The sequence below is a fragment of the Caretta caretta genome, chromosome 3, assembly GCF_965140235.1.
Source record: "Caretta caretta isolate rCarCar2 chromosome 3, rCarCar1.hap1, whole genome shotgun sequence".
NCBI classification, from domain to species: Eukaryota; Metazoa; Chordata; order Testudines; family Cheloniidae; genus Caretta; species Caretta caretta.
Window position 1 is genome coordinate 11,347,204 of NC_134208.1, and position 25,341 is coordinate 11,372,544.

A 25,341-nucleotide genomic window follows, 5' to 3' on the forward strand; every position below is an offset into this window, starting at 1 on the left:
CTCATTTGTAGCTGAGTTTCCCTTGCTAAGTGATACAGACATTTTACCAGTTTTTGTTGCCAATTTTTGTCAAATGGGCATTGAATAAGTGTAGTGTCTAGGTTTCTCTGCCAGACAGGTGTTTGTCCGTCTGCAGCCCTGATAATTGCATCCCCTAGGTGTAGTACCCTGACTATTTTACATTTTATGTGGAGACTGAGTCTCATGTACATTAAGGTTCCTGTAGTATGGCATTGTGCAAGGGACTCATTCCTACTTTAAGGCTTCACACTGTCTTTACTGTGCCCAAGCAGCTTCAGCATCATGCATTCATACACCTATCTTTAATAGGGGAACAAAGAGGACTGGCGGAATTTAAGACCAGTCAGCTTAACTTCGATACTTGGCGAGATACTGGGACAAATTATTAAACAATCAATTTGTAAGCACCTGGAGAATAACAGGAATATAAGGAATAGCCAGCATGGATTTGTGAAGAAAAAAATCATGCCAAATCAATCTAATTTCCTTCTTTGACAGGATTATTGGTCTAATGGATAGGAGGAAGCTGTAGACAAAATATACCTTGAGTTTAGCAAGGCTTTTGACAAACTCCCACATGACGTTTCCATAAGCAAACTAGGGAGATGTAGTCTACAGCAGTGAGACTCAGACTTCAGTGGTTCAGGAGCCAAATTAGTGATCGACATTACTTAAAAGAGCCACAGTCATGAGAATTCATTGTTTCATTTACAGTAGTACTGTTCATATTTAAACAGTATGGCAGTGGAAATATCTATCTATCTATCTATCTATCTATCTATCTATCTATCTATCTATCTATCTATCTATCTAATTCTTACAGCAAATAAGTTAATAATTTAGTGCAAGTAGATAAGCTAATTGGTTAATCACATACTAAAAGCATCCTGACTGGTTAATAACTTAGATTGGTTAATAATTAAATCACACAGTGTTTTAATATCATGTGCTGCAAAGAGCCACAGGAGACACATTAAAGAACCACTTGCGAGCTGCAATCTGAATATCACTGGTCAAGGGGAAAGTCATAGAATCATAGAATCTCAGGGTTGGAAGAGACCTCAGGAGGTCATCTAGTCCAACCCCCTGCTCAAAGCAGGACCAACACCCACTAAATCATCCCAGCCAGGGCTTTATCAAGCCGGGCCTTAAAAACCTCTACTACCTCCCTAGGTAACCCCTTCCAGTGCTTCACCACCCTCCTAGTGAAATAGTGTTTCCTAATATCCAACATAGACCTCCCTCACTGCAACTTGAGACCATTGCTCCTTGTTCTGTCATCTGCCACCACTGAGAACAGCCAAGCTCCATCCTCTTTGGAACCCCCTTTCAGGTAGTTGAAGGCTGCTATCAAATCCCCCCTCACTCTTCTCTTCTGCAGACTAAACAAGCCCAGTTCCCTCAGCCTCTCCTTGTAAGTCATGTGCCCCAGCCCCCGATCATTTTTGTTGCCCTCCGCTGGACTCTCTCCAATTTGTCCACATCCTTTCTGTAGTGAGGGGCCCAAAACGGGATGCAATACACCATATGTGGCCTCACAATGTGCCGAATAGAGGGGAATAATCAATTCCTTCGATCTGTTGGCAATGCTCCTACTAATGCAGCCCAATATGCCATTAGCCTTCTTGGCAACAAGGGCACACTGCTGACTGATAACCTGCTTCTTGGCCATGTAATCCCCAGGTCCTTTTCTGCAAAACTGCTGCTTAGCTTGTCGGTCCCCAGCCTGTAGCGGTGCATGGGATTCTTCCTTCCTAAGTGCAGGACTCTCCACTTGTCCTTGTTGAACCTCATCAAATTTTTTTAGCCCAATCCTCCAATTTGTCTAGGTCACTCTGAACCCTATCCCTACCCTCCAGCATATCTATCTCTCCCCCAAGCTTAGTGTCATCTGTGAACTTGCTGAGGTTGCAATCCATCCTATCATTCAGAGCATTAATAAAGATGTTGAACAAAGCCGGCCCCAGGACTGACCCTTGGGGCACTCCACTTGATACCGGCTGCCAACTAGACATCGAGCCATTGATCGCTACCCGTTGAGCCCCACAATCTAGCCAGCTTTCTATCCACCTTATAGTCCATTTATCCAATTCATACTTTTTTAACTTCCTGGCAAGACTACTGTGGAAGACTGTATCAAAAGCTTTGCTAAAGTCAAGACATATCATGTCCGCTGCTTTCCCCATATCCACAGAGCCAGTTATCGCATCATAGAAAGCAATCAGGTAGGTCAGGCATGACTTGCCCTTGGTGAATCCCTGTTGACTGTTCCTGATCACCTTCCTCTCCTCCAAGTGCTTCAAAATGGTTTCCTTGAGGACCTGCTCCAAGATTTTTCCAGGGACTGAGGTGAGGCTGACCAGTCTGTAGTTCCCTGGATTCTCCTTCTTCCCTTTTTTAAAGATGGGCACTATATTTGCATTTTTCCAGTCATCCAGGACCTCCCCCGATTGACATGAGTTTTCAGAGATAATGGCCAAAGGCTCTGCAATCACATCAGCCGATTTCCTCAGCACCTTTGGATGCATTAGATCTGGACCCATGGACTTGTGCATGTCCAGCTTTTCTAAATAGTTCTTAACCTCTTCTTTCACCACTGAGGGCTGCTCACCTCCTCCCCATACTGTGTTGCCCAGGACAGCAGTCTGGGGGCTGCCCTTGTCTGTGAAGACCGAGGCAAAAAAAGCATTGAGTACTTCAGCTTTTTCCACATCATCTATCACTAGGTTGCCTCCCCCATTCGTTAAGGGTCCCACACTTTCCTTGACCTTTTTCTTGTTGCTAACAAACCTGGAGAAACACTCCTTGTTGCCCTTCACATCCCTTGCTAGCTGCAAATCCAGTTGTGTTTTGGCCTTCCTGATTACACCCCTGCAGGATTAAACAATATTTTTATACTCCTCCCTCGTCATCTGTCCAAGTTTCCACTTCTTGTAAGCTTCCTTTTTGTGTTTAAGCTCACCAAAGATTTCACTGTTAAGCCAAGCTGGTTGTCTGCCATATTTGCTATTCTTTCTGCACATTGGGATGGTTTGTTCCTGTGCCTTCAATAAGGCTTCTTTAAAATACAGTCCTATGAGGTAATCACATAACTGGTTGAAAGACAATACTCAAAGAGTTTTTATCAATGGTTTGCTATCATACTGGGAGGACATGTCTAGTGGGGTCCTGCAGAGGTCTGTCCTTGGTCTGTAACTGGTCAATATTTTCATTAATGACTTGAATAATGGACTTGAGAGTCTACTTCTGAAATTTGCAGATGACACCAGCTGGTAGGGGTTGCAAGAACTTTGGAGGACAGGATTAGAGTTCAAAAAGACCTGCACAAATTGGAGAATGGGTCTGAAATCAACAAAATGGAATTCAATAAAGACAAGTGCAAAGTTCTACACTTAGGAAGGAAAAATCAAATGTACAACTACACAATAGGGAATAACTGGCTAGGTGGCTGTACTGCTGAAAAGGATCTGGGGGGGTATAGTGGATCACAAATTGAATATGAGTCAACAATGTGATGCAGTTTCAAAAAAGACTAATCATTCTGGGGCCTATTAACAGGAGTGTCACATGTAAGGCATGAGAAGTAATTGTCCTGTTCTACTCAGCACTGGTGAGGCCTCAGCTAGAATACTGTGGCCCACTCTGATCACCATATTAAAGAAAGATGTGGACAGATTGGGGAGAATCCAGAGGAGATCAACCAAAATGATAAAAGGTTGAGAAAACCTGACCCGTGAAGAGAAGTTAAAAGGACTGGGTATGTTTAATCTTGAGAAAAGGAGACTCAGGGGGACCCTGATAACAGTCTGCAAGGGGCTATTCTAAAGAGGATGGTGATCAACCTTTTTCCATGTCCTCTGAAATAATAGGTTCAATCTGCAGCCAGGGAGATTTGGGTTAGATATTAGGGAAATCTTTCTAACGATAAGGGTAGTTAAGATCTGGAACAGGCTTCCAAGTGAGAGAGTGGAATCCCCATCATTGGAGGTTTTTAAGCAGAACTTGGACAAACACCTGTCAGTGATGGTCTAGGCTTGGTCCTGTCTCAATGTAGGGGGTTGGATTAGATGATCTCTGGCGGTCCCTTCCCAGTCTAAGATTGAACTCTAGGTGAGAGGAAGGATGGTCCACTGCTCTGGGTACTAACTGAGGATTTGAAGACCGGGTTCAATTCTATGTTCTGCTACAAACTTCTTGTGTGGACTTGGACAAGGTTGTGTGCCTCAGTTTCCCCTCTTTACATGGAAGATAGCACTGCTCTGCCTCAGAGGAAGGTTCAGAGGATAAATATGTTAACCCTTATGACATGCTCAGATACTGTAGGGATGGGGGCTGGCTAAGTACCTTAGATAGGTGATTCCAAAAGACAACAGTGTTTTCCTAGTGAAGACCAGGCCTGTGAGGGGAGAGGTCAAGCATAATCTTGGCATGTGATCTCAAATAATTCTCACTGTCTTTTCTGCTTTTGGCAGGGAGCTGGTATTTATCTTTCTCTTGGATCAGAAGGAGATGACAGGTCCCTCAGGTGCTTCATTTGCACATCTTCAAACAGATAGGGAGCAGGAGAGATTATCATCAGCAAGCCTAAAGTAAATAGATTGGATGTGCAGCTGAGGGCAGAGCCCTAATCAGAGTAACATCAAAGGGAATTTGCAGGAATTTCCACACACACAATGTCCTGTCCTCTGCTTATAACCCACATTAAAACTGGGACTCTAGCCTCTTTTATCTTTTAAAGCAGCATAGCCTCAACCTGTCTCTGAGTCTCTTCTCCGCAGGGACACTAAGATCCCAGCCGAGCATCATCAGCCATGCGGGCTCTTTACCTTCTCTTTGCTCTTCTCTTCTTGGTTTTCCAGGAACAGGCCCAGTCTGAGGACCAAGATGAACCCCAGGAACTGCCTTGCTGGATGACATAGAAGGAGCCATGGGAGCCCCAGGTAAAATGCCAATTTGTGTAGGCTTGTAAATGGGATGTCTCTATCAATGCGAGGGAAACACACCAATATCAGCTGATTGCAGGTCTCCAGGCTAGATTACTGTTGAGATATATTTAAGATGTCCACTCGTTACTATTAATTACTTTTCAAGCATCCTCCAGTCAGCACGGGGGTCTGAAGCTCTGGAGCTTCAGGTGAGGACGGATCTCAAAGGGAAGCTCGGCCCAAACCTCAGGGCTCCAGCTGGCTTTGGGCTGGAACTGTGTGAGCTTGTGGATTTTGTATAATTCCAAGTCACAAATCAAGCCAGGTTTGTCTGAGACTGGGACAGGCTCCAGAGGGAGACCTTTTGAACCTAAGCAAATGTGTCTCACAAAACCTAAATCTCACAAATACTGCCTTTGCCCTTAAAGGCTTATAGTGTAAATAGCTGTTGCAGTCTATCTATACTCAGAGCCAGGGAAATACAGATCTGCTCCAACTTCCTGAGAAGATACTGGGGGGGGGGGGGGGGGAGGGGAGGGCAGGGCATGTAATAGCATAGACCAGTAGGATACTGGAGTGAGATTTGGGGCTCCTGGGTTCTGTTCCTAACTCTGTCTAAATTAGGTACTTTGATGGTTCCCATTACCATAGTAGCTCACAGTCTTTAACACTTTCCCTCCAGCCCTAGGAGGTAGGGAAGTGCCATTATCCCTCTTGAACGGGCAGGGAACTGAGTCCTAGAAAGTCTAAGTGACTGGGACAGGCACTCAGGGACTGTCTCTAGCTATGTGCTCGTACAGTGGGGCCCCAATTTCAATGGAGACTGCTTGATTCCACTGTAAATAATGAATAGTAATAAAGAGATTATTTTGCTGTGCAGATGGCCAGCACTCTGACAGTTGCCCTAGGCTGTAGCTGTTGTACGAGTGCACTTCATTAACTTAACTGGCAATTTCCATGGTTTCTATCAATCTAAACTCACAGTCTCTGTTTTTCTGTCTTTTGTGAACGACACTTTGTCTGATCCGTCTTTCCTCTTTGTACAAATACGTAGCTCCTGTATTGCCAGCAGGGGTCAGTGCCGAAATGGGTTCTGTCCCTGGAAGGAAACAAAAATTGCATCCTGCGGTTTTGGTAGGCCCTGCTGTAAAAAAGTCATATAAAAAATCTGCTGGAATCTGAAGAAATCCACACAGGGGATTCTTAGCGGCCAGAGAGGGGGAAAGCAATGTTAATTCTGCTTTTCTGAACAACTGTCTGATTTCAAATCATGTTCCTTTAATAAAAATGATTCTTGCATTGCTATCGCAGCAGAGGGCAGGTGTCTTTTCTACTTCATCCTTTTGAAGTGACTGCAGAAGAGAAGAGTGAGGGGGGATTTAATAGCAGCCTTCTACTACCTGAAAGGGGGTTCCAAAGAGGATGGAGCTCGGCTGTTCTCAGTTGTGGCAGATGACAGAACAAGGAGCAATGGTCTCAAGTTGCAGTGGGGGAGGTCTAGGTTGGATATTAGGAAATACTATGGTGAAGCACTGGAATGGGTTACCTAGGGAGGTGGTGGAATCTCCATCCTTAATGGTTTTTAAAGCCCGGCTTGACAAAGTCCTGGCTGGGATGATTTAGTTGGTGTTGGTCCTGCTTTGAGCAGGGGATTGGACTAGATGACTTCCTGAGGTCTCTTCGAACCCTAATCTTCTATGATTCTATGACTGTTACTAAAGGGGGGTAGAATAATCAATGGCCCTGATTGGCTAATAGGATACACCCAGCACAGATTCAAACTTGTTACTAGAGAGGGTTGGAGCATTTTTGATTAATTGAAACTTTGTCCAAACCAAAACTTTTCAAGAAAGATTAGGGTGTGTGTGGAAAGGGAGCTCTGGACCCCCAAAACCTTCCCAAGTTGAAGGGATTTGTTTTCTTTCCAAAGCAGAATGAACACAGCACTTTCCTGGGGCAGCCAGTCTAGTACTACAGCATTGCAGGATCTGCAGTTCTGTCTACACTGCAATTAGAAACCTGTCACTGGCCTGTGCCAGCTGACTTGGGCTAAAGGGCTGTTTAACTGCAGGGCAGACGTCTGCGCTCGGCCTGAGCTGTGGGATCTTCCCACCTTGCAGGGTCCTAGAGCCTGGGCTCCAGCCCAAGCCAGAGCATCTTATACCACAATTAAACAGCCCCTTAGCCTGAGCCCCATGTGCCTGAGTCAGCTGGCCCGGGCCAGCCGCGGGGGTCTAAGTGCAGTGCAGATATTCCCTAAGCGCTCAGGGGAGGTGAAGGGCTCCCATTGTGCGCAGCTGTGCAGTGTAGGAGAGGCTTCTTGCAGCTATACAGGAACACACACAATCAGATAAACTGCGCCCACCAGATCTGCCCCCATGGCCCTTTGGACAGGTGAGACCTGCTTTGACAACTCCATGCAAACATGGGGGTGTGAAATTTGTACACGGGCCACTCGTCAAACGCAGCTGTGAGTGCTCCAGGCAAATCCTACTTTTCTAAAGGTCAGTAGCTGTTCCTGTTGATGTCATTTGGGATGTGGTTCGTTAAATCCAAGGAATCCCTGCCTGTGGTCTTACATTAGGCCACGGCCCCTGTTATTAACCATACAGAAGTCAGGGATTCTCAAGGATACTGTGCAATGAGCCGTAGGCCCTACATGCGACTCACAAGGTTCTGCGTAGACCTTTGGGCTGGCCATGCGTGAGCTCTCGGTTGCCATGGTAACAGGGCTTGGATCCAAAGGGGCTTCAGTTGGGAGCGTTGAGATTTTAGTTAACTTCAGTTTCTCAGCAGCTGAAAGTCAGATAGAGCATAAAATGCACCAGCACCTCTCTGTACCAGAGTCTCCGGCCCTCCCCAGAAATCATGGAATCATAGAATACCAGGTTGGAAGGGACCTCAGGAGGTCATCTAGTCCAACCCCCAATCAACAGCTCAGTGGCTTCCCTCTCATTTGAACCAGTGTTTTGGGCTTTTCTGTACCACCGATGCGGCTGTGCCAGGGGAGCTGGTAATAACACAGCTGCCCCCCCAAGCCATGATTAGAACACAGCTCCACCTTGCAGTGTAGACAAGACGTAACTGTGTTCTCCAGTGCGACAGCCTTAGCCAGAGCAGAGCTGCAAAGTTGATGGGAAGGAGGAGCTGAGAGGGGAGCAACTGGATAAGGAAGCTTGGGAGGGAGGCGAAGAGCAGTCTCACACTATGGTGGCCACGGATATCTTGTAGATGCTTATACCCCTCCCGCCCCAACAAGCTATAAAGGAGGAAAGAATAATGACTGGAACATGAGCAACTGTACAATAGGGACCATCCTGTTCCGTCGGTGGGGCAGATGACCTTGTAGGTCTTTCCCGTCTCTATCATCTAGGAGATAGCAGGGTCAGCTGATTAGCACATAATACAAAGGTTCTGTCTCCAGTGCCAAAGGAGGTGTGTTTTCCCAGTAAGATAGTTAACATGAGTTAGCTATTGTGCTATAAGGGCCTAGTGGAGACAAGCCTCTGCCGTTTTTACCTCATTGTAGCTAGTCCAAGGTAAACACCAGGTGTGTGGATACAGTGTTGTCTTGATTGGCTACAGTGAGGTAAAAGCTACCTGTGCCTTGTCACTACTAGGATTTCATAGTGAGCGAGCTCTTCTGAGTTACTGATCTCGGTGTCGAAACACATCCTGTTTGGCAGGGAAGATATAGCCAAAGAATCTCTGACCCCAACTTAGCCACTGCCTTTCTATGGATACACAGCATCAGGCTGTATCAGACACAAACACGCCCAGTGGGTTGGCCCCAGTTCAGGTTCTGTAATCTATAGAACCACTCACTGGCAATTCATCCTGTGGATAGCAACATACAGCCTTGTAGCCATGATGTTGACAACAGCAGGGGTTAACATAACCCTCCTGCTTCCCAAAGGTCTAGAAATGCTTCTTTACCAAGAAATATACCAAACCTCAGCATTGTCCGACCATCCCAGAGCTCTGTAAATATAGAGAGCGTCTGATTTCAACAGCAAAAAATCTGTGTTGATGCCTACTATCTCCAGTGATGCTAGGTCAGGTTCCCTTTGTTTGATCCTTTGACCGCACTCCTGTCCCTGTTATTTCATTTGTTGTCCCCCGGAATCACTTGGCTTCCAGGTCCTGTGGATCCTCCCCTTAGGCTGGGGGGGTGGGGGTCCTTTAGCAGTGGACGGGCTTCCGCCTGCCCACTTCCTGGATCCCAATAGGATCCCCAGTGATGCTAGGCTCAGCAGACCTGCAGTACGGAAGAGCCTTTATTGTCTCTTGGCTGTTCTCACCTTCTTTGTCCAGGCTGCTCCAGCTGATGGGGCACTGCTTCAGCGTGCAGTTAATCTGGGTATGGAGACCAGCATTTTGCATGTGTGCAAATTTCTACCTATTTGTACCTATGAGACTACAAAAAGAAGGGCTCAAATTCTTAGTACTTAAAACAGGTCATTAGCTCCCTTCCACTGCCCAGATTCCCCCAGCACCTTGCTCCTTCTCCAAATAATCCCCTACCCCTTACCATTGCCCAGAAAGCTCCCCCAGGGTATGAATGATTTGGAATTAAGGGGAGCGCCAGTCCCTATTTACACATGGAGCTGTATCCTCCCTCCACAACTCAGGATTTACTTTTAGTGGTAGGTTTTTGTGTCCATCCATGCCTGGACCGCATAGAGCCAGGAGTTCACACGTAGATTTTTAGAAGCAAGCGTGACAATCCCAGATTCCAGATCAAATCCTGCAACCCTTGCTCGGGCCCCACCTTAGATTCAAATCTCTTCACTATAAATGGGCAGGATGCCTAAGTAAGGACTGCAGGGTGTGGCCCTTCTTCATCAACAATAAACCAAAGGGCACAAGCTCCCTGTGGAGAAGATTTTTTTAAAAAAGCAAAATCCAGCTGTTTCTTGGTACCATGCACAAACAGCTTGTTTTATAGGGCAGCGAAGGGATGCTAAGAACACATCCCCAGACAACCGGCATCCCTATGCCCTGCTAACCAGCCGGGATAGAACAGCAGGGGTTCTTGGCCAACATTACTGGGAAGACCCATGGGGCCAAACACATCCCTGGTGAAACTCCAGTGAAGTCAGTGCAGCTACACCAGGGCCACTGGCAATAGGCAGGGGATTCTATGAGGGGCAGGGCATACAACCCCCAGGGAAGGCATCATTCCTATACCATGTCCCCTTGAGATGGGGCTGAAGTAGGTCACAGTGTAGCTTGGAGTGGCTGGTGGGTGCTGAACACCCCCTATTTTTTTCTCTGTGGGTGCTTGAGCCCTGGGCACCCATGCAGTTGGTGCATATGCTTCGTATTACCATGTCCCATTGACAGGTTTCAGAGTAGCAGCCGTGTTCGTCTGTATTCGCAAAAAGAACAGGAGGACTTGTGGCACCTTAGAGACTAACCAATTTATTTGAGCATAAGCTTTCGTGAGCTACAGCTCACTTCATCGGATGTCCCATTGGTTATCATAGTTCCACCAACTTTCTGTGGTGCCTGCCTATTATGTCAATACCTTTTAACCCAGATTCATATTTAAACTTCTAGCATTTGTGTACAAGCACCTGTAAAATTTGTCAATATTTAGTTGTCTGCCTTCACGTGATGTAATTGAATGAGGCTTTTTTTTCCGTTGAGTGTTTCTCTTCAGTTCTTACCTGTACTTTATCAAATTCTATCCTCTCTTCTTTATTAGGATATAGAGAATCCCCTTGAATAAATCCTCCTGTAAGGGATGTGATTTTCTGAACTGGATGCTTCTCTGGCTTTCCCCGAGCCCTTAGTTTAAAAACTCCTTTATGTCCTCTTTAACTTTACATCATCATCAGTCTGGTTCCATTTTGGTTTAGGTGGAGCCCATCCTTTCTGTACAGGATCCTGCTTTCACAAAAGGTTTCCCAGTTCATAATAAGCCTCAATCCCTTATCTCAACACCATTGTCTCATCCACACATTGATACCTTGCAGTTCTGCCTGGCTGAGTGGTCCTGCACTTGGAACTGGAAGCATTTCAGAGAATGCTACGATGGAGGTCCTGGGCTTTAATCTCTTATTTAGCAGCTAAAATTTGGCCTCCAGGACCTCTCTCCTATCTTTCCCTACGCCATTGGTACAGCAAGTACCACAACCACCGGCTCCTGCCCAGCACTGCACATAAGCCTATCTAGATGTCTCATGAGTGGATTGTTCCAAACAGGATCTATTTAATTATAGAGATCATAAGCACTGACTCTGGAGCACCCATGGGAAAAAATAGTGGGTGCTCAGTACCCACTGGTAGACCGGCTGATCAGCTCCTCCCCCTCCCTCCCAGCGCCTCCCGCCTGCCAGTCAGCTGTTCAGCAGCATGCAGGAGGCTCTGGGGGCAGAGGGAGGAGCGGGGGCAGGAAGAGGCAGGGGCAGGGGGCAGGGTGGGGTGGGAAGAAGCGGGGATGGTGGTTTGAGGGAAGGAGTGGAGTGGGAGCGGGGCCTTGGGCAGAGCGAGGGTCAAGAATGCCCTGGGAACTGAGGAAGTCCGCGCCTATGGCGAGATGACATGGATTGGAACACTCTTGTTTATGGTGAATGTAAAACAGCATTGTTTCCAGACTATATAGCAAGGACTAGAGGTTCAAGGTGGGTGAGATAATATCTTTTATTCGATCAACTTCTCTTGGTGAGAGAGACAATCTTTTGAGCTACACAGAGCTCTTCTTCAGGTCTGGGAAAGGCTCTTCTTCAGGTCTGGGAAAGGCTCTTCTGGCTCTTCTTCAGGTCTTCTGGCTCTTCTGGCTCTTCTTCAGGTCTTCAGGTTCTTCAGGTCTTCTTCAGGTCTTCTGGCTCTTCTGGCTCTTCTTCAGGTCTTCTGGCTCTTCTTCAGGTCTGGGAAAGGCGTTTCAGCTAAATGCAAGTTTGACTAGCTACTTTAGCATAAGCAGTTAGCACATATTCTAAGAGACCATTCAAGTTGAAGAAGCCAATTAACACCCCTGTAACACAGGACGAAAAGGGGGATTAGTGAGTTACAGGTTGTTGTTATAAACCATAAATCCAGTGTCTGTGTTAAGACCATGATTTTTAGTGTCTAGCAAAGCTATGAATATAAGCTCCCAGGCTTGGCTTTTTTTGTGTAGGTTTCTTTTGAGGATGAGGACTGATAGATCAGATATAGAGTGCTCAGAGATAGGTGATGTGATGTTTTTGTCTTTTATCATTGTCCTGTGTGAGTTCATTTGAGAGCGTAGTGATTGTCTGGTTTCACCCACATAGGTATTGGGGCAGTTAGTACACTGGGATGAAGTACTAGAGGTGAGATATGAGGACTAGAGGTGAAATATTAGTGGTTCCCAATGCTTGTGAGTGAGCTTGAGTCCGGTTGCTGGACCATAGATGTTGGGTGCATTGCAGAGATGAATACGTGGTATATAAGGTGCAGGCATAGGTGCAGGAATGGTAGCTTGGTGTGTGGCAGGATAGGCAGAGATGGGAATTCTCTTCTTGGTCTTTACTTTGGGTCATGACCTCTAGAGTGGTATGTTTGTTGATGAGCATTGTGTATACTGATGGGCGTTGTGTATATTTATTGAAGGGCATTTGATATAGGTGAGTGGCTTGTAGAACCTTTACTATGAATTTGTAGACCTTTGGATGTTGGTTTTATTTAAACAGTCTTGCCAAATCCATCATATCTTTAGACTGCCCCATTAGTTAATTTTCAAATGTTGGAAGGGATGATTATATTTTCTAACTCCGATATTCACATTCAGCAGTTTGCTGTTGATATTATATCATGTATAAGTGCAGTTAATGGTATTTTTGCTCTGGTAATTATTAATACAATTAAACTGTTTATGTGTTTAATTTTTAGTTGATTCCATTTGCAATATGGGAAGCTTGAGCAGCTGGGAAAGTAGCAGAAAGGTGAGTTATCTCAGTGCTTACGGAGGAGATCACAGTATGGTAAACATTAATTTCTTCCGCCCACCTTGCCCAGGCTCCCGGTCCCTCCTAATCTTCACCCTTTGCCCCAGTTTATAGCCTCCTTCACTGGAATGTTCCACACTCTTGCAACCACCTTCCCACCTCTTGTGGCTCTATCAGAGGGCTTGCTGTTTTGTTGTGCCAGGCCCTTCCTCTTTCAAAAGGCTGAGGAATGATGTCTCCAGGATGTTCTCAGCCATTATTGGCAGCAGACAGAACCAGATTCACAGAAGACACCTGGCCTGGGATGTGAACATGAAGAAACCAGGAAGAAAAAACACTTTTGGCTTTTCTACAGAGGAAAATCCATTAAAAATTTCCCTAATTAAACAGCTTGTGTTTTTTCCTTCCAATCTCTTCCCATTATAACAATCTTAGATGTAGCAGTTCAGCAGGGGAAACATTTTTGGACAGAAGGGTGATGGGTTTTTTTTTAAGTGTGCAGTGTCCCTTTAAGAAACTTCTACGTGGGAGAAGCTAATCAGAGGCACAAACAAAATAGAGATTGACCCATTGGGAGGCTAGCAGCTGCCCTCTGCACTTGTCGGTAGAAGTTCAACAAGACCTATTGTATATCTGGGTCTGTGTTCTCTCTTCCACGCATGGCAGACCATTGAAGTCAATGGGTCAGACCCTCCACTCGTGTAAACTGGTATAGATCTGGCCCCCAAAGGCCCTTGTTTCTTGCAGAGGAAGACAAAAACTTCGAGGCACATTCCGATATGAACTCTGGAGTGGGAGCAGCATTTCAATTTGCATAAGCAATTGTATATTGAAAAGTTGCTTTTAGAGCAATAGGAAAATTCCACGACTCTGGTTCTTAAAAAAACCCAAAGACCATAGAAAACTGGTTGTTTAAAACTGGGCCAAACCCGTACAAACCATATGAAAAGTAAAACCATTTACACAGCAGTGTCCTGAGAGGGGACATGTAATGGGGCTGTGCACAGAAAAATTCCCGCTTGCAATTCAGACTCATGAATGCTGGTGACCTGCAGCTCTCTCTTTAAGGAGTAGATTCTGATCTCTGATTCAAATTAGGAGGAACTTCCTTGAAGGGAATTACATTTATGAGTTCTGAGCACCTCAGTAAATCCAATCACTTGCTTAGTTTCCTAAATGTGGATTTAGGTCTGGTCTACATGTAAAATTTAGATTGCCATGGCTACGTCGCTCAGGGGTGTGGAAAAATTCACATCCATGGGCACCATATCTATGTCGACCAAACCTGCTTTGTAATGCAGCCAGGTCAAGGGAAGAATGCATCCATTGACTGAGGTACCATTGCTCAGGGAGTTGGTTACCTATGGCAATGGAAACACCCTTCCATCACTGTAGGAACTGTCTACACTACAGCAGCATACCTGTAGCACCATAGCTGTGCCGTTGTAGCACCAGTAGAGGTAGACAAGCCCTTAAATGCCTAACTTTAGGCTCCTCAGTTTGAAAACTTTGGCCCAAATCCTCAAAGGTATTTAGACTCCTAGCTCTGATGGCCTAGTGACAGCATCTGTATCATAGCAACCATTTCACAACTCATTATCTCTTTGCTCACTTACCTATTCTCTGTGGCCCAGATCCACAAAGGTGTTGAGGCTCCTCATTTCCATTGTGTGGCTCGAGGCCTATACCCCTATGTGGCCTTGTGTACCCTGTATTCTGCCGTCCTGCAGCTGCTGAATGTGCCACAGAATCCATACCTTGCTTCAGAATCATGATCCAGCATCTAAGCTTTCCTTTAAAATCAATATTTCTAGGTCCTCAGAGTTTTGACTGATGGAGTCTTGTTTGCCTGTGTCAGTTTTAACCAGCCTGAACCCAGAGCTCTAAGAGGGGTCAGTTGCATGAATGAGGTGGTGACTCAGGAACCCACAGATGACAAATTATTTGCCAAGATTGCTAACTATTTCACTGCCAATTATTTTAGTATAAACATCTACCTACGGTGTTTATCCCACAGTCCCTAACTGTCCCCGAAGACTCCTCAGAGCCCAGAAGATCCAGCTACCAAAAAAATCAGTTTCTCTCTGACAACTTCTATTCTGAGATCGCATGTTGTCAATATAAAAATCTATGGCACATCAATGGCTAATGAACTGTTAAATTGAACTTTGCCTTACTCTTTGTGGGGCTCCAAATCCTGATACAGAAACCCATGTCCCTAGATTTCTGATTCCTGACTGACACATTCATTCCCTCAAGGGTATCTAAGAACTATCACTTTTTAGAGTTCCTCTTTGCAATCTGAGGCTCTGTTCCAGGACAGGTCCCCAACTGCCTTGTGTCCTTCCAGCAATATGTGACAGCAACCATTTTGGCTGACATGCGGGGGACCACCAAAGCTAACATACAACTTGAGCTAAGGGTTCTTAGCTGAGGTGGTAACAGACTTATATCCTCTGTGGATCAGACATAGAAGGAACATACAAACACCAATGGGTTACAAATTAATTTGGTGTTTTAATGTCTATTCCCCATGAGAAGCCATTTTTCCAGGTTAGAATATAAGAATGGCCATACCAGGTCAGACCAATGGTCCATCTAGCTCAGTGTCCTGTCTTCTGACAGTGGTCAGTACCAGATGTTTCAGAGGGAATGAACAGAACAGGGCAATTTATCAAGTGATCCATCCTCTGTTGTCCAGTGCCAGCTTCTGGGAATCACAGATTTAGGGATAACCAGAGAATGGAGTTGTGTCTCTGACCATCTTGGTTAATAGCCATTGATAGGCCTATCCATTGTCAAAGTCAGATTCAGGACTCACATAATTTGTCAGACCACTCTGTTTATTAGCAAAGCGCCTTGCTAATGCACCCAGATGTGAGCCCTTCTCTGAGGTTCAAGATAACTTATTTATACAGCTAAGCCAAAGCCAATTTAGCATAAGAGACAAAAGAAAGCAGAAACTGACAAATATACATACATATCTTATTTGCATACTAACATTTACTAATCTCCTAGCTCAGTAGGAGCTCTAAGTTAATTAGTTTGAGGACCCCTTGTCTCACACTCCTTAATGTTTCTCTTCCTGACAACTGTATTTCAACAAACCCTTCAAGTAGCATTTCTTTAATGAATTATAATTTCAATATAATTCATTCTTAATTCATTCTACTTTCACACCATGAACTTATCCAGCTCTTTTTTTAACCTAGTTGCACTTTTGGCCTTCACAACGTCCCCTGGCAACACAAGTGTGTGCTGTGTGAAGAAGTACCTCCTTATGTTTGTTTCAAAGCTGCTGCCTATTAATTTCATTGGATGAAATGAATGTTCTTCTGTTACATGAAGGAATAAATAACACTTCCTTATACACTTTCTCCACCCTAGACCTCTATCATAGACCCCTCAGCCTTCTCTTTTCTAAGCTAAAAAGTCCCAGTCTTTCTGATCTCTCCTCATATGGAAGCTGTTTCATACCCTTAATAATTTTTTGTTTACTCTGTACTTCTTCCAATTCTAATATATTGTTTTTGAGATGGGGCAACCAGAACTGCATGCAGTATTGAAGGTTGAAGGCATACTATGGATTTATATAGTGGTATTATATTTTCTGTCTTATTATCTATCCCTTTACTAATAGTTCCTAATATTCTGTTACCTTTTTTGACTGCTGCTGCACACTGAGCACATGTTTTCAGAGAAATATCCATGATGACTCCAAGATCTCTTTGCATTTTTCAACATTGAATTTCATCTACCATTTTCTTGTCCTGTCACCCAGTTTAGTGAGATCCTTTTATAACTCTTCACAGTCCGCTTGGGACTTAACTATCTTATGTAATTTGTATCATCTGCAAACTTTGCCACCTCACCCTTTTTCCAGATCATTTTGAATATGTTGAATAGCACTGGTCCAGCTACAGATTCTCGTGGGGACCCCTCTATTTACCTCTCTCCACTGTGAAAACTGACCATTTCTTTCTACTCTTTGTTTCCTGTCTTTTAACCAGTTACTGATCCATGAGAGAGAGGTTTGTCAGTTGTATATGGCTAGAGCCTCTTCGCCCCAAATCATCAGCAGGTTTTTTCCCCCTAAGATTTCCCAGGAGAAATGGGAAGAGAAAGAACTGGGGAAGGGACTGCAACCTTTCTATATCCTCTAAAAAACACAACTCTCTGTTTTGGACCCTGCTGATTCAAATAGCTTATTATTATTATTTGTAAAAAGAAAAGGAGTACTTGTGGCACGGTTGTTACTCTGAAACCTATTATTATTTGTATTACTCTAATGCCTAAGGGTATGTGTAAATTGCAAAGAAAAACACAGCACTGAGCTGACTTGCGCTCATGGGGCTCAGGTTGTGGGTCTAGAAAATAGCAGTATATGTTCCCAGTCAAGCTGGAGCCTGGGTCCAAGACCCTACCCCGTTGCTGGATTTCAGAGCCTGGGCTCCAGCCAGAGCAGGAATGTCTTCACTGCTCTTTTTAGCACCACAGCCAGAGTCCCACAAGTCAGAGTCAATTGACGCAAGTCTGAGACTTGGCAAGATGAGTTTTTCTTTGCAGTGTAGACATACCCTTTTAGCTGGACAGGCAATGTGTTTTGACAGCCAGGCCAAAGTAGCTGCTATTACATCACCTGGGATTCTTCCACAGGACATGAGCCAGAACTTCAGCTGGGGTACATCAGCTCCCTTTGATGCATGGAATGTAAAGGGGCAGCAGGAGGATCTTTTACTCTCGTCACTCTAGGACTGCAGCAGTCCAGAATCCAGATTCACATGCTCCCTAGGCAGAGCAGGTTGTGATAATGCTTCCTGCTCTGCCCCACTGGAGGGCACCTCATGTAAGTAGGGCATCTGTCCTACCATAGTAGGAGAAGTTCTCTATGTACACAATACCACAGATGACCCAAGTGACAAAAGGATCTGAGTCCTCCTCCACACACACCCCAATTCACTTCACCCCGGTATCTGCCTGCCTTTACTTTCCCTCCCAGGCTTTGTGAACAGGACTCGCATCACACAGGGAGGACTGAGTCCAGAGGTTCCTGGGTGTTTACCCCAGTCTCTCTAACTCTGGGCAGCAACAAGGATGCCCATAGTCCTGGATATGCCTAATTTACTTGCAACCCTCTTAACCCATACTCACTGCAATTCACTTAAACATATGTATAATTGATTTACACTAGAACTATTTCTTGGGGATTCAAGAACACTTTGCAGTGTAAACACTGTGAGGGAATGGACTACATAAGGTTCAATGCAGCAGTCAGTAAAGTGCAATAAATTTTATAGTAAGAACTAATGTATGAGTCCAATTTCTTGTTTCTGGACCTGGATATGCTGCTGTGACACGGCTGGTGTTGCACTCTCCCAGGGGTGGGTTAAAACTCTGTGGATGGAATCCTCTCTGCACCTGTGGTTATGGCCCTCCTGTCAGGTCACGTCCCCCTCTGGGTCTGACACTGGATTCCCTCGTGATCAGCCACGTCCCCTACTGGGTCTAGCACTTGATGACCTCTCCATCAGCCACATTCCCTCTGTGTCTGACACTTGATGCCCCCTCAGCCAGCTACATCCCCCTCTGTGTCTGACACTTGATGCCCCCTCAGCCAGCTACATCCCCCTCTGTGTCTGTCACTTGATGCCCTCTCAACCAGCTACATCCCCCTCTGGGTCTGTCACTTGATGCCCTCTCAACCAGCTACATCCCCCTCTGTGTCTGACACTTGATGCCCTGTCTGGGCTTCCAACGCTTCTCCGGCCCCAGCTGTTGTACCGCTGCCTCTCACCCAGGCCTCCCGTCCTCTGATCAGTGCTCGGCAGCCCCGTTCCCCATATGGTTTCTTCCCAACCTCCCCCTGTACTGCTTCACTCCCTGGGGCAGATAGGCTGTCCACTGGGGGAAGTGCTGGGCTGTACCACTCACCTGGGGGGCCGTGGCAGCTGGATGGGCCACTGGGACTGTGACACTGGCAGATCAGGTGCCAGCTGATGCCAAGGCTCCTAGGCCACAGCTGAACACTGACAAATGCATTGTGTGAAACCAGTCTGGCTCACCTGTGTGTTGGCATTGTTAAAAGAGATATTAGATTCAGACACATGTGGTCAGCGTTTAGACTTTATGAAATGCTTGTAGGATGTTGCATGTATTAATCTTACTTAACCTCTGTGCCCCATGTCATATTAAGGGTTTACATTGTAAACTTCTCTAACTGTGTAACTCCCCAAGCAGGAAAGAAACATTCATTAATGGAAAGGCTGGCATCCTGCCGAAGGGGTTAGGTTCTGCACACGAGAAGGCCCATTGAAACCAAATGAGCCCCTGTGAGACATCAAAGACTTTGTTAATTGCTCCCCAACTTTTGTTGGTGAGAGGGACAAGCAGGGGCCCTGTATCTGGTATCATGAGAGCAGTAAAGCTGGGTTCAGTATAGCTCTATGTATATGAAATGCTGCACCGGCTTTGAATGGCTCTGTCGATGTTTCTGGCACACAATCACATCTGGTTATGGGGAATACTTGAGAGACTGGCCTCATCAAAGGGAGGAGCACTACTTTCTGTACACCTTCTGGGGATCTGAGCCCCAGTGGTTTGGTTTGGTGTGAGCTTTTTTACTCCTCCTTTCTATGTGGTACAGTTTTTTATGCAAAGTGTAATGGGATTCCCCTCCCAGGTAGTTCAGCTGGGGGTGTGGTGCCATCTGTAGCCAGCTCTAGGGCCTACTGGGACCTCCGTGGGAGGTTCACTAATGGACAGTTGGGTTTCAATTGCCGCATGCAGCACAGCTGTAGCTGTGTCAGTCCCAAGATACTAGAGAGACAAGGAGAGCGAGGTAAAGATCTTTTATTGGACCAACTTCGGTGGATGAGAGAGACGAGCTCAGAAATTTGTCTCTCTCACCCACAGAAGTTGGTCCAATAAAAGATATTACCTCGCCCACCTTGTTGGATTTCAGGGCCGATGCATTCCAATTACCCTGGTGCTGCAGTTTCTTTGTAAGTTGGAGTCATTATATTGGTGGGGGTTGGGTGTTTTTTAATTACACAGCAAGCACCAGTTTCTGGAGAGGTTATTGCGACCCCACGGCTGTGACACTTTTGGTAGCTGATACTTCCGCCTTCACAAACACATTCTTCCTCCCACTCCTCTTCCCCCGCTCGCAGCCTCACACCCCACATGTGTAAAATGAATTCTCACAAACCGCAGTTGGATTTCACAACAGCTTATTTTTATTGAAGGGAGACATTTCCTCTTGAGGCTGCTGCTCACTCATGCCTTGTGGATTTCTGCAGCTCAGGGGGCTGTTGGCCGTTTGCAGCAGTTGATCTTTCCGTTGATGCAGGTTCCAACGAGTGTGGTGGAGACGGGGCAGTCCCCCGAGTGGCAGAAGCCAAAGTTACTTCTACAGTTGATATTATCCAGGAAATCAGCATTCCCTGAGCAAAGAGTGAGAATCGTTTAGAGTCTGAACTTTTATTCATAAATAGAGGGAAACCATGAGCAGAAATTATTATATATAGATACCTAAATTGTGAGGCCAGAAGTGACCATTATGATCATCTCGTCCACTGTTTCTTGACCTTTTTGATACCAGGGAGTGGCTTGCTAGCTTCCTAAACTGTTTCAGGGAGATCTTATGGTCTGGTGCTGGTCCACGGACCGTTCATTGAGAAACATTGATCTAGTCTGACTTCCTGTATAACACAGGCCAGAGAATTTCACCCAGGGATTCCTGCATCAAGCCCATATCTTCTAGTTGAGCTAGGGCACATCTTTTAGAAAATCCTTAAATAAGCCCCCCCAAAACAGGATTAGATGTATCATTATCAGAGGTTGACCCCAAGGTTTCCAGCCCGAGTGTGATCTTCCATAGCTTAAGCTAACAGACAAAACCTCTTAGCTCCACGGGCCCTGAAGGTTCCTATATCATTATTTTCAGTGCATCTGTTGCCTGTTGTAAAAGTCCAGTCACAGAATGTGACTATTGAAGAAAGCATTATAACTATGTGCAAGTTCAGATGCAGCCTCCACAGTCAGGAGAGAGAAAAGGATTCCAACAGCTGTGCAGGTTACCTGGTTGAAGAGTCAGGTGCTGCACCTTTGAACCTTCCTTTCTAGCCCTAGAACACCCCCCCCCCCTTTAGACTGTGAGCTCTTTGGGGCAGAGACTATCAGCTCCTGGAAAAATGGGGCCCCAGTTTTGGTTGGTCCTTCAGCATTACCAGTAATCAGCATAATTGCACTCCCCTTTTACACTAGTGCAATTTAAATGATTTCAGCAGAGTTACTCTTGATTGACGCCAGTGTGAGAAGAGAATCAGACCCACCACATCTATGCCTGGGAATGTGGAGATGAAGATGAGCTAAGGCCTGATTCTCCACTACACTTTGCACTGCTTTGCACGGGTGCAAATGATAACACACAGTGCAGGGTAATGGCGAATCCAGCTCAATGGTTGATTTTGATCTGTGGAAGCCTTTTGTAGGTTAGCTCGGGATGGTCAGTGTAACTGCTCATTCATCATCCTGATAGCTGGAATACTCTTGCTAGGGTCTTGTCTAGCTTAGGGAAATTTGCACTGTTGGAACTACACTACTGCAAGCCCCTAATGAAGATATGCTGCCCCGGGTAAAGAGTTGCACTCGTGTTACTTAGAGAGTGATTTATATGAATAGAGTTTGACACCCACTTTGGATGGGGTGACTGCCCAAGTTTCAAGGCAGAGGAAAAACAGGACAATTATCCTATCTATTGCACCAGCCCTGACTGCAGATTGAGGATCAGGAAATGATCCTGCATTAGCTCATTATTTTAGCATCCTCATCCTCTCATATAAATATCTCATTTTATTTATCCTCCCTATAATTACTTGGTTCCATCTCACCTGGAGCACCCTGGAAGAGGAAGAAGAGAACAGCAAAGAGCAAATAAAGGATCCTCATGGCTGAAGGTCTGCGGGGGTCTGTCCGTCACTGCCGAGGCAAGACTCTGTGGGAGATGGAGGTGAAGGTCCCTTTGGGATGGAGAGCCCCTGTATTTATAAGGGTTTGGGATTGTGGAATGCAGAGGTTTTGGAATCTGGTCAATAATTAAGCCTCTTATAGTGTAGTTACCTTTGCTATGGCTGATCGGTTACCTCAGTTATTGGTGAACTTAGTCAAGTGTGTCCCTTATCCTGCAATCTGCAGCGTGAACTAACAGCAAACAGCTGTGTACATTACATATCCTAAATCACAGTTTAATCATTTATTGGACCTAAGATTTCTTCAAACTGATGGCTGTTCCCATGGACAAGTGTGACAGAGAGCAATGTTGTCTAGTGTTCTGAGCAGAAAACTGGGAGACTGTGTCCGGTGTCTAACATTGACTCCCTCTCTGGCCCCAGGCTAGTCAGTCTCCCCGTATATAAAATGGGGCTAATAACAATGAATTGCAGTATCTTCCTCATAGGGACTGAGGATTTATGTGTCAACAGTCCTTTCTGCAATAAGACAAAGGCTATCATGCTCAGAATTCAGAGGGGTAGCTGTGTTAGTCTGTATCAGCAAAAACAACAAGGAGTCCTTGTGGCATCTTAGAGACTAACAAATTTATCTGGGCATAAGCTTTCATGGGCTAAAACCCACTTCATCAGATGCATGGAGTGGAAAATACAGAGGCAGATATAAATACACAGCACTTGAAAAGATGGGAGTTGCCTTACTGAGTGGGGGGGTCAGTGCTAACAAGCCAATTCAATTAAGGTGGAAGTGGGCTATTCTCAACAGTTGACAAGAAGGGGTGAATACCAAGGGAGGAAAAATTACTTTTGTGTTGCTAATGAGGCCAATGTAATCAAGGTGGCCCATTTCAAACAGGTAACAAGAAGGCTCAGGATGGCAATTTCTATCTTTCTACCAGTGAGATTTCTATCAAATCCAGCACCTTCAACACCAAATAGCCTCTACAAGTGGTGTCAGTTTAGCTGCAGTGAAGCAGGAGGCTGTTTAAATTACAGCCTTTAGAAATATGACCACACACACTATTATGTCCCCATTCTTGTTGCCTTGCTAATAAAGAGCCTGATCCCGTAGTCCTCACTCTGGCAAAGCTACTGGTGACTCCGAAGCAAGTTTTGCCTGAGTCAGGACTGCAGACTTGCACCCAACGTACACACTAGCGTATTTAATATTCTCAGTCTGAGGATCTGCACCAAAATATATGAAATCAAATTCATCCCTGGGATAAATATGGTGACTCAAGTTGAGTTACGCTGGGGTTAACTTGGGCCTCTGGGTCAAATTCAGAGCCTGTGTAAGCAGGTAAAACTCCACTGACGCCCTCTTCCTTCCATTATACAACCCCATTGGGAATTCCAACCTCCTTTCCTTTTAACCACTCAGGGGCTGCTGTGGTGTGAATGTTTGGTGCAGAAGCTTCCTTTATTCATAGGAATAGATCCTGTTTTTCTGACAACAGTTTGGTTTCTTCTCTCTTTCCCATATGAAGCCCCAAAAGCATTTATTAACATCAGAACAGCACTTGACAGGGACTTTTATTAGCAGAGCATTTAGCTTATAAAGGGTCTGGGGAAGCACAATCATATTGGTAAGACTCGTGAATGTCCAGACAGAGCAGTGATTGCTCAGGGAAAAGATTCCTCCTACGTAGGTTGAGGGTAAATATTTGTGTGGTGCACTTTGTTGCCAAAAAAAAAAAAAATAAAATAATCGCCCATAGCTTGCCCCTTTAAGACCTCACATATAAATACTACAGACAGGGCTTCCCTCAACCATAGTTCAACCTAATTTGACCGGGCCACCAATCAGCTGTTTGGCAGCTGGTGGGACATGTTTGAGGGAGGGTGGACAGCAGCAAGCAGCAGGCAGGTGGAGGCTTCAGAGGAGAGGCAGAGCAGGAGTGGGAAGAGGCGGAGCAAGGGTGGGGCCTCAGGGGAAGTGACAGAGTGGGGGGTGGGGCCTCAGGGTGAAATGTGGGTGAAGGACTGATGAGTAAAAATAAAAGTCAGCTCCTATGATACTAGGGTACAAAATATATAAGGATGGGATAGTAGGTCGCGCTGGGGAGGGAGTGACACTATATGTGAAAGAAAGAATAGAGTCAAATATAGCAAAAATCTTAAATGAATCAAACTGTACCATAAAAAGAAAAGGAGGACTTGTGGCACCTTAGAGACTAACAAATTTATTTGAGCATAAGCTTTTGTGAGCTAGAGCTCACTTCATCGGATACATCCAGTGGACATTTTTTTCTCTAAGGTGCCACAAGTACTCCTTTTCTTTTTGAGGATACAGACTAACATGACTGCTACTCTGAAAACTGTACCATAGAATCTCTATGGGTAGAATTTTCTGTGCTTGAATAAGAAGACTACAGCACTACGAATATAATACTGACCACCTGACCAGGATGGTGATGGTGATTTTGAAATGCTCAGGGAGATCAGAGAGGCTTCAAAGGCAGAAAACACAGTAATAATGGTAGAATTCAACTATTCTCATATTTACTGGGTACATATCACCTCAGGAAGGAATGCTGAAATGAAATTCCTAGACACCAAGAAGCAATCATTAATGGAGTAGCTTGTCCTGGAACTCTCACGGGAAGACACAATTCTTGATTTAGTACTAAGTGGAACAGAGGATTTGGGCTAAGAGGTGAATATAGATGAACTGCTCAGTAATAGCATCCACAATGTAATTAAATTTAACATCCTTGTGGGAAAATAGAAAGGAGCATAAACTCTGGCAAGTCAAATGTAAAAGTATAATTAGTCAGACTGTGACAGGTTTCCCCCCTTTAAGGTGCCACCTGATGTACTGGGATACAACTGAGCCCACCTGTTCTGCCAGCCTGGGCCCCCTTTTGCCCAGTGTTGCTGAGCCAGGCTCTTAAGCCTCCACTAGCACACAGACAGGTAGGGCCACACCCAGGTGCAGAAAGACACAGACACTGAGATCAGCTCTGGGAAGAGTCATCTTAAGGGACTTGCCCCAGTACTCAGGTGCCCACCTCCCTTGAAGAGCAGACCCAAAAGTATATTGTGAAATCCGCCCCCTCCCTCAGTGTGGAGCCTCTAACCCCCAACCCCCCATGAATGGCACAAACTGGGTTTTAGAATAAACAAAAACAAGTTTATTCTAAACAACTAGAACGAGTAGATTTTAAGTGATTATAAGAGATAGCAAACAGAACAAAGCATATTACCAAGGAAACAAAACAAAATAAAACATGCAGAATAAACTTAATACATTAAAGAAATTGGCTACAAATAGTAATTTCTCACCCTAAATGTTGTCTCAGGCAGATTACAGAGATTCGTGAAAGCCAGCTGCACTGGCCTGCAGCTTGAAACTTCAGGCATTTTTGCTCACAGGCTGGACACCCTTCTCCAGCCTGGGCTCAGATCTTCTCCCTCCAGTTCAGTTCTTGTTTACAGGTCTTTCCCAGTGTCTCTTTGGGTGGGGAGGCA